Source organism: Felis catus, chromosome B4 (genome assembly GCF_018350175.1).
Source record: "Felis catus isolate Fca126 chromosome B4, F.catus_Fca126_mat1.0, whole genome shotgun sequence".
NCBI classification, from domain to species: domain Eukaryota; kingdom Metazoa; phylum Chordata; class Mammalia; order Carnivora; family Felidae; genus Felis; species Felis catus.
In genome coordinates, this window is record NC_058374.1 from 136766149 (window position 1) to 136773026 (window position 6878).

The 6878-nt window shown below is 54.2% G+C and overlaps 1 long non-coding RNA gene across 1 annotated transcript; it reads right to left on the reverse strand.

Annotated features, from left to right (window-relative positions):
• Positions 1 to 3387: 3387 nt before the first annotated feature.
• On the reverse strand, positions 3388 to 5118 carry LOC123386763. The gene is made up of 2 exons (XR_006601178.1): positions 4931 to 5118; positions 3388 to 4839 (listed from the first exon to the last, which is right to left on the reverse strand). It is a non-coding gene; the product is annotated as an uncharacterized LOC123386763 (long non-coding RNA).
• Positions 5119 to 6878: the final 1760 nt, after the last annotated feature.

Genomic DNA, 6878 nt, shown 5'->3' on the forward strand with positions numbered 1-6878 from the left:
ATTTTACTCTCTCTCGCAGCTGGGGCTGAGTTCCTTCACTTCCAGGCCTCCCTGTGATTTGTTTGTGTCTTTGCCCAGTGAGCTTGGCTGTCGGGAGCAGCTTGGGACCACGGCCCTCGAGCCCCCCAAGCACAGTCTCCCCTCCCCCCGCCCTGCCATTGCCTGTGTGGCCTACAGGGATGCTGCAGAGAAGATGTAAGAAGCCTAACAGTTGGACCGGTCTGATTAGTTGGGAACATGGGGAAATACACGTTTTCCCCTGAGTTGTTTTATCATTTACAGTCTCCCATTTATGCTTTTGGCAAAGTAAGAGGCCCTTGTTACAACACTGCCACGTTCAGACTGTAAATTAAGAACAGAAAGACCCGAGTATTTGTCTCAGACACCGTGACCTTTGAGAATCCGTCTGCTACGCCAACGGAGAACTGGAAGGAGAAGTCATTTTTGAAAGGGTGCGTGTCTCATCAAGCCCTGCCCGGGTCACTGGCACCAGCTCCTTCATTAAGGTGCACTCACCGGGTCCAGCCGCCCCAGTGCGCTCAGGGCGCGTGCCATTTGCCAACGAGTGGCCCGGCGGCCGCTTGGCAAGCAGATGTGAAAACGGCGGACATCCGCTCGTTCTCAGGCGGAATCGGGTGGGCAGACTGGAGCCGCACTCGACACGGCGCTCCCCGTGGAAGACCAGAAGCCAGGCGAGTTTCGTCGTGGAAAGTAATCTCCCATCACTGCTATTTGAGGGCATCACATGTGACGGGAAGGAAACCCGAAGGGCTAACCAATCCCTCCGCAGAGTACCACCCGGCCTCCGTGAATCTTCGCGTCCTCAGTGTACTCCCTCCATTTTTCTGTAAGTCCCTGCGTGTTCGGGGCTGGAAGAGAGCTGGATGTTTGTTTCATTAACCGCCGGCTCCAGGCTGCGGCCAGTGGGCCACGAAGGCCGCTTCTCTGTTCTGACCGGGACGCCGCCCCGTCCCGCGCCGGGCCGCTCAGCTGTCGCTCGTAACGAGGAGACGAAATCAGTGAGCCCGTTCTCCCTGGGAGGCAAGCCCCTCGTGACGGCTGGCGTCCTCTGTCACCGCGGACGTGTGGTCTCTGCACCACTCGGGTGACCTTTCCACGCGGCTTCAGCAGCAGCGTGCTCACCCAGCGGTGCCCGTCACGTCTGCCGGTCCGATGACCCAGCCGGGAGCAAGTGCCACAGTTACCGGAACAGGGGACGGTCCAGTCGGCCACACCGAGACGATCTGCCCCTGGCGTTACCGGGTCACCTTCCCCCCGTGCCGGCTCCTACAGGGGCCCTGCCCTCCCCATACGTGCATCTCCCTAAGCTAAGCATCCTCTTCCTTTGTGGATTTCCTTTTTCTTTTTGAAGACCAGATAAACTAACCTTTGGGACGGTGAGATGTGTTCAGGCACACCGTGTGGGCAAAGATCTGCAAGGGAGACAATGCCTCAGCCTAGACAACCAGAGAACTGCACTTTAAGTCAAGTGTTTAAACTCCGGCATCTGCACTCAAAATTCAGATCTCTAGCTTCTCGGGAAAAGCTGGGGCTGGGAGGTGGTGTTCCTGTAGCCTGCGGCTGCCCCGCCGGCTTCTCCTCCGCGCTTCCTGCCTTTGGCCCGGCAGAAGGGGCAGCATGTTTGGGGAGGAGGCAAGTTTCCGGGGGAAACCGTCGGGGTGGAACAGCCCTGGGTCGGGAGCCTGGCTCTCGCCCTGTGGGCCGTTCACCGAATCCCCATCTGGCCTCCGGGCCTTGGGTTGTCTTCTGTCAAGGAGAGGATTTTGGTTTGGCACCTTTCGGCGATGGCTTGCACGGCCCTGGATGGCTGCCTGCCGCCTGTGGGTTTTCCAAGGCTTTCTGCCCCCAAAGAAACGCTGGCTGATGCATAACGCAGTTGACTGTTTCGCCTGGTTTTGAGCATTCGGTGCAGGGGGTGAGGAGTCGGCACCTGGTTGGGATTCAGACCGGACGCCATCCCCCGGCTCTGCCACTAGCTGGATAAGGCACTTGCGGCACGGGTTAGGACACTCCCAGAAGTCTCTGAGGCTCTCAGTCCCCGTTCCCAAGTGGGAGTGTGGCCGATGATCTCCACAGTGTAACCACTTGAAGCTCGCTCCCGGCACCCAGCACGGGAGCCCCGGGAACAGTAAATAGATTCCTTTTTTTTTTTTTTTAATCTTTTTACTGATCTTATCAGACGATTGTTAAATATAACAGCAATTCTCAAACGTTTTGGTCTCAGGACCCCTTCACATTGTCAAAAGTTGTGGAGAACCCCCAAAAAGCTTTGGTTTATTCATGCTAATCCTTACCGTATGGGGTATGAAGACTGAGAAGTAAAAAAAAATTTTTTTTTAATGTTTATTTATTTTTGAGAGAGAGAGAGAGAGCAAGAGAGAGAGACAGAGCATGAGCAAGGGAAGGGCAGAGAGACAGGAAGACAGAACCGGAAGCAGGCTCCAGGCTGTGAGCTGTCAGCACAGAGCCCGGTGCGGGACTCAGACTCAGGAACCACGAGATCGTGACCTGGCCGAAGTCAGACACTCAACCGACTGAGCCACCCAGGCGCCCAAGACCCAGAAAATATGCAGATCTTCCAAATAGTGGCCCAGTCACGATCGTGTAAGATAAAAAGATCACGGTTGTTAATGCCATCACCGATTTCATCAGAATCCTTAAGCTGCCCAAGTTCGTGGGGGCGGGTACAAGTTCCCCCAGAGTCCAGTTTTTGCCCGGAAGCTCACATTTCATCACTGACGGTGAATACTTGTCAGTCGCTTTCCTTGAGGCTCACTTCATTTTCAAGGAAACGTCAACCAAATACCCAAGTCTGAATAACCAGTTGGTCACTCCTCCAAGCACAAACGACCGACGCTCCATGACAAGGGTGGCTGGTTCTGTCTGAAGCCCCACCACGTAGCGTTTTCCTGGAGCAGACGTGCCTCCGTGCGCAAGCTCGCCGCGTGTCGTCACACAGAATGTTAAAGCGGCCGAGATTTAAGGGGATTGGGCATTTCTGCTTCCCTGAGGCCACCGCCCAGCGAGTCTGGCCTCCCGGCTTTGCCCGGCGCGTGCGGGGGAGAGCGCGGTGACCGCGGGAGGCGAGGACTCGGGCACTGGCACTCCCACCTGCCGCACGGTGCAAAGCAGGGAGTACAGATGTCATTGTGAGCCAGATCCCTAAGTAACGTCTGGGTCTTATAAAAACGGTTTTGACCTCACAGACCCTGTGAAAGTTGCAGGGGCCCGGGGACCACACGCCGCCGAGAACGACTGGTCTCCCCTCATCATCTCCCTGCCCTCAGGCTGCTCTTCTGGAGGAACGTGCGTGTAGCAGGAAGTGCATATAAAGGGCCTGGCGCACCAGAGCCCCGGTTGGGGGCGGGGTGGGTATGGGGGCGGGGGCTGGGGTACGAGGGGTGCAGGAGCGCAGTGTGCATCGGTGCACGTGGGCTCTGCCTTGGCCGGTAGATGTGATCCAGAGGACGGCGTTAGCAGGCAGAAAGTGGGGTCTCTTCTGCAATGGTATCGCCTGGAAGTGAGGGAGAGAGAAAATACAAGGGCATACACTTGGAATGAAACGGACGCGTCTTACGTTCCCACTTAGTCGCGTTTGAGGCGGGAGCTGTGGGACGCCGTCTCAGCACTGCTTTGCTGGGGTCAAACCCGCTGCCCTGGTTTTAAAAATGAACAAGGCTTTGCTAGAGTGGGGCTTACGGTCATCTCGGACATCTTGCCCCCGCGCCTGGGTTGGGACTTTCCACGTGGCGTTTTTGTGACGAGTAAATCACCAGATTCCTTTGCCAAATCATCAGACGCCTCGTGAGAACAAAGAACGCTCATACAGAAGGAGATGCACCATTATCTTGCTGGGAAAATAAATAGTTTTTGAAGAGAACACATTCTGTGACTTTGGACAAACTGAAAATTACAGCCTCTCTCTCCCGTTTTTTTTTTTTTTTCTTTCCTCCTTTTCCTTTTCAATCAATTCATTTCTAATGGAGGAAGCATTTCCTACATTTGTCACTAGATAGATGTGCTGGTCAATTGAAATACTCTGACTTCAGACGGTTGAGATAATAGCAAGCCTGGATCCATCCATCACTGTGAAATAGAAGGTGACCTCCCCGTATGGAGTGAGAGACCCAAGTACAATTGCTTCGATCTTATTATCATACCCAGAAATTACTGCTCATCTAAGTGTAATTTCCCAGAAATACGAAGCAGGCAGAGGCGCTGCTAGAAATATTAGAGCATAATAAAGAGGCTGTGGTATGGCCTTGACGCTGAACACGGAGGGATGGAAATTGACACGCCGTCCTCCCTGGGAGGAAGTGCTGAGGTCAGCAGGGTGGCGTTTCCCCAGATGTTACCGCGGCTGCTAAAGGTTTCGTAGGATTCCTCGGGCAGCTTTACCCCAGACACGTTTGCTCACCAGGGTTTGCTCACCAAGCGCCGAGAGAAAGAACTACCCCGGGGCGGTTTGGGGACGGGGGGGGGGGGGTCCTGCCTCTCCATCCGGCAGCCTCCGTGCCACCCCCCAGGGCCCCTGCCTGTCTGCACGCTGCCTCCTGCCGTCTCCCTCCTGGCGGGGAAAGGAAACAGGCCCGGGGTGGAAAAGCACCGTTTGGGAGTCAGAGCCGTCTCGAATTGTCACTCCTGCCACTCCCGTTGTTCGTTGTTCGTTGTTCGTCTGCTCGTTCATTCCACACACGCGTGCTAGGGCTGGGCTGGGGCCAGGGGCGAGGGCCGAGGGCAGGTGCCTCCAACACAGACGGATTCGTTCTGGTTCTCGGGAAACACGCGGTCCTTATCAGGGTCTGTGTGGATGTCACCCTGTCGTCAGAGAAAATAAGTATGTAAGTTTCGCCTTTTTCTGGGCTTGAGTAACGGAAAAAACAAAAAGCCAATCGAGCTAGATATTTACGCAGGCGACTTGGTGGCAGAGCCGAAGGCACACAAAAGGGGAAATGCATCAAGTGCCCCTGGCGCCCCCTGCCGGCCGCGGTTCCCCGGGCGCCTGAACGGGTTCCGGTTTGCTGCGGGCGCAGACGCGCCTGTAGTGTCCCGGGCGCCCCCTGCCGGCCGCGGTGCCCGGGTGCAGGAGCTGGGTCGGGTTTGCTGCGGGCGGGGCGACCCCCCCCCTCCGGCCTGACCTTGCACGAGGCGACGAGGCGGCCCTTCCGCGGTCGCCTCCGTTTCCCTGCCGTGAGCCTACGCTGCCCCTGTCTTCTGACTAAGCCAGCAGCAAAAGGGTTAATTCTGAAGTGAATTTTAAGGAAGGTTAGGAACCATTGGTCCAAAAGGATTCTAAAAATAGATGATTGATTTGGAAAGCATCTTGGGGGTGCTGCATCTTGTTCATAACACATTCCCCGGCCGACCCCCTTAGGCGCTTTGAAAATTCTAGAAATCTTTATTTTGCAATAAAGGTGGGGAAAACGCAAGAGCTCTGTGAAAATCAATGATGGTATTTTTTTGAATACACTTTCCATTTTGTAGTTTTAGATTATTTACAGACAAATTCTGAAAATGGTGCTGAGTTCCCATATACCCCGCACCCAACTTCCAGTATTAACGTCTTACGTTAGTCTGAGTGCATTTTGTTACAATTAACAGACCAATATTCATACATTATTATTAACCAAAGTCTGTACTCGCATTTCCTGTTTCCACCGCACATCCTGATTTGGCCCAGCGACCCGATCCAGGATCCCACGTTACACTGAGTCACCCTGTCTCCTGAGGCCCCTCCTGGCTATGACAGTTTCCCCGACGTTCCTTGTTTTTGACGACCTTGACGTTTCTGAGGAACTCTGGGAAGGTATTTTGTAGACTGTCCCTCAGTTGGACTTGGTGGTGCTTTTCTCCCAAAAACATGAGAACGTCTGTGGAGTTACGGGGTTTGGGGAGGAAGACCACAGAGGTAAAGTCCCCTTCCCATCATGCTTCAGGGCATGTGCCACCCACACGACCCACCTTCATCACCTGGCCGAGGTGTGTCTGTCAGGCAGGTTTCATAAGAAATATTGGTTTAAAAGGAAAACTCGGGGTCCCCTGGGTGGCTCAGTTGGTTAAGCGTCAGTCAGACTCTTGACTTGGGCTCAGGCCGTGATCTCACGGTCCATGGATTCGACCCCCACGTTGGGCTCCACATTGACAGCTCAGAGTCTGCTTGGGATCCTCTGTGTCCCTTTCTCTCAAAATAAATAAATAAAAAACTAACTACATAAATAAAAAGAAAACTTGGATGAAATAGGGAAGGTGTATATTTCTGGTGATTTAAGTCCCAATCCCGTCTTTTTTTTTTTTTTTTTTTTTTTAATGTTTATTTTTGAGAGAGAGAGAGACAGAGAGTAAGCAGGGGAGGGGCAGAGAGAGGGAGACGCAGAATCCGAAGCAGGCTCCAGGCTCCGAGCTGTCAGCACAGAGCCCGACGAGGGGCTGGAACCCACGACCCGTGAGATCATGACCTGAGCCAAAGACAGACGCTCAACTGACCGAGCCACCCTGGCGCCCCAAAGTCCAATCCCGTCTTGATGCTCATCCCGAGATGTAAACGTTAAAATCTGGAGTTTGCATTCTTTGCGAATGGAACGGAAATGCAGAGGCAGCCTAGGAAACAAGTGGGATGGATGTGAACTGCAAACAGACCCCAGCAGGTCGGTAAACGCTGGGAATGCAAACAGCCCTTTCACTGACGTGGCTCCAGATGTGACGGCTCCCAAAACAGGGCTGCCGGTGCCTGTGGGAGCCTGGATGGTTCTGGAAGGCCACAGCAATGGGGGCAGAGGTCAGCGGTTCCCCTGCAAGTTCTTGGCTGTTTCATGGGGAGATGAATTAATGCGCCCCTGAAACTGATAAGGTGCAACCAG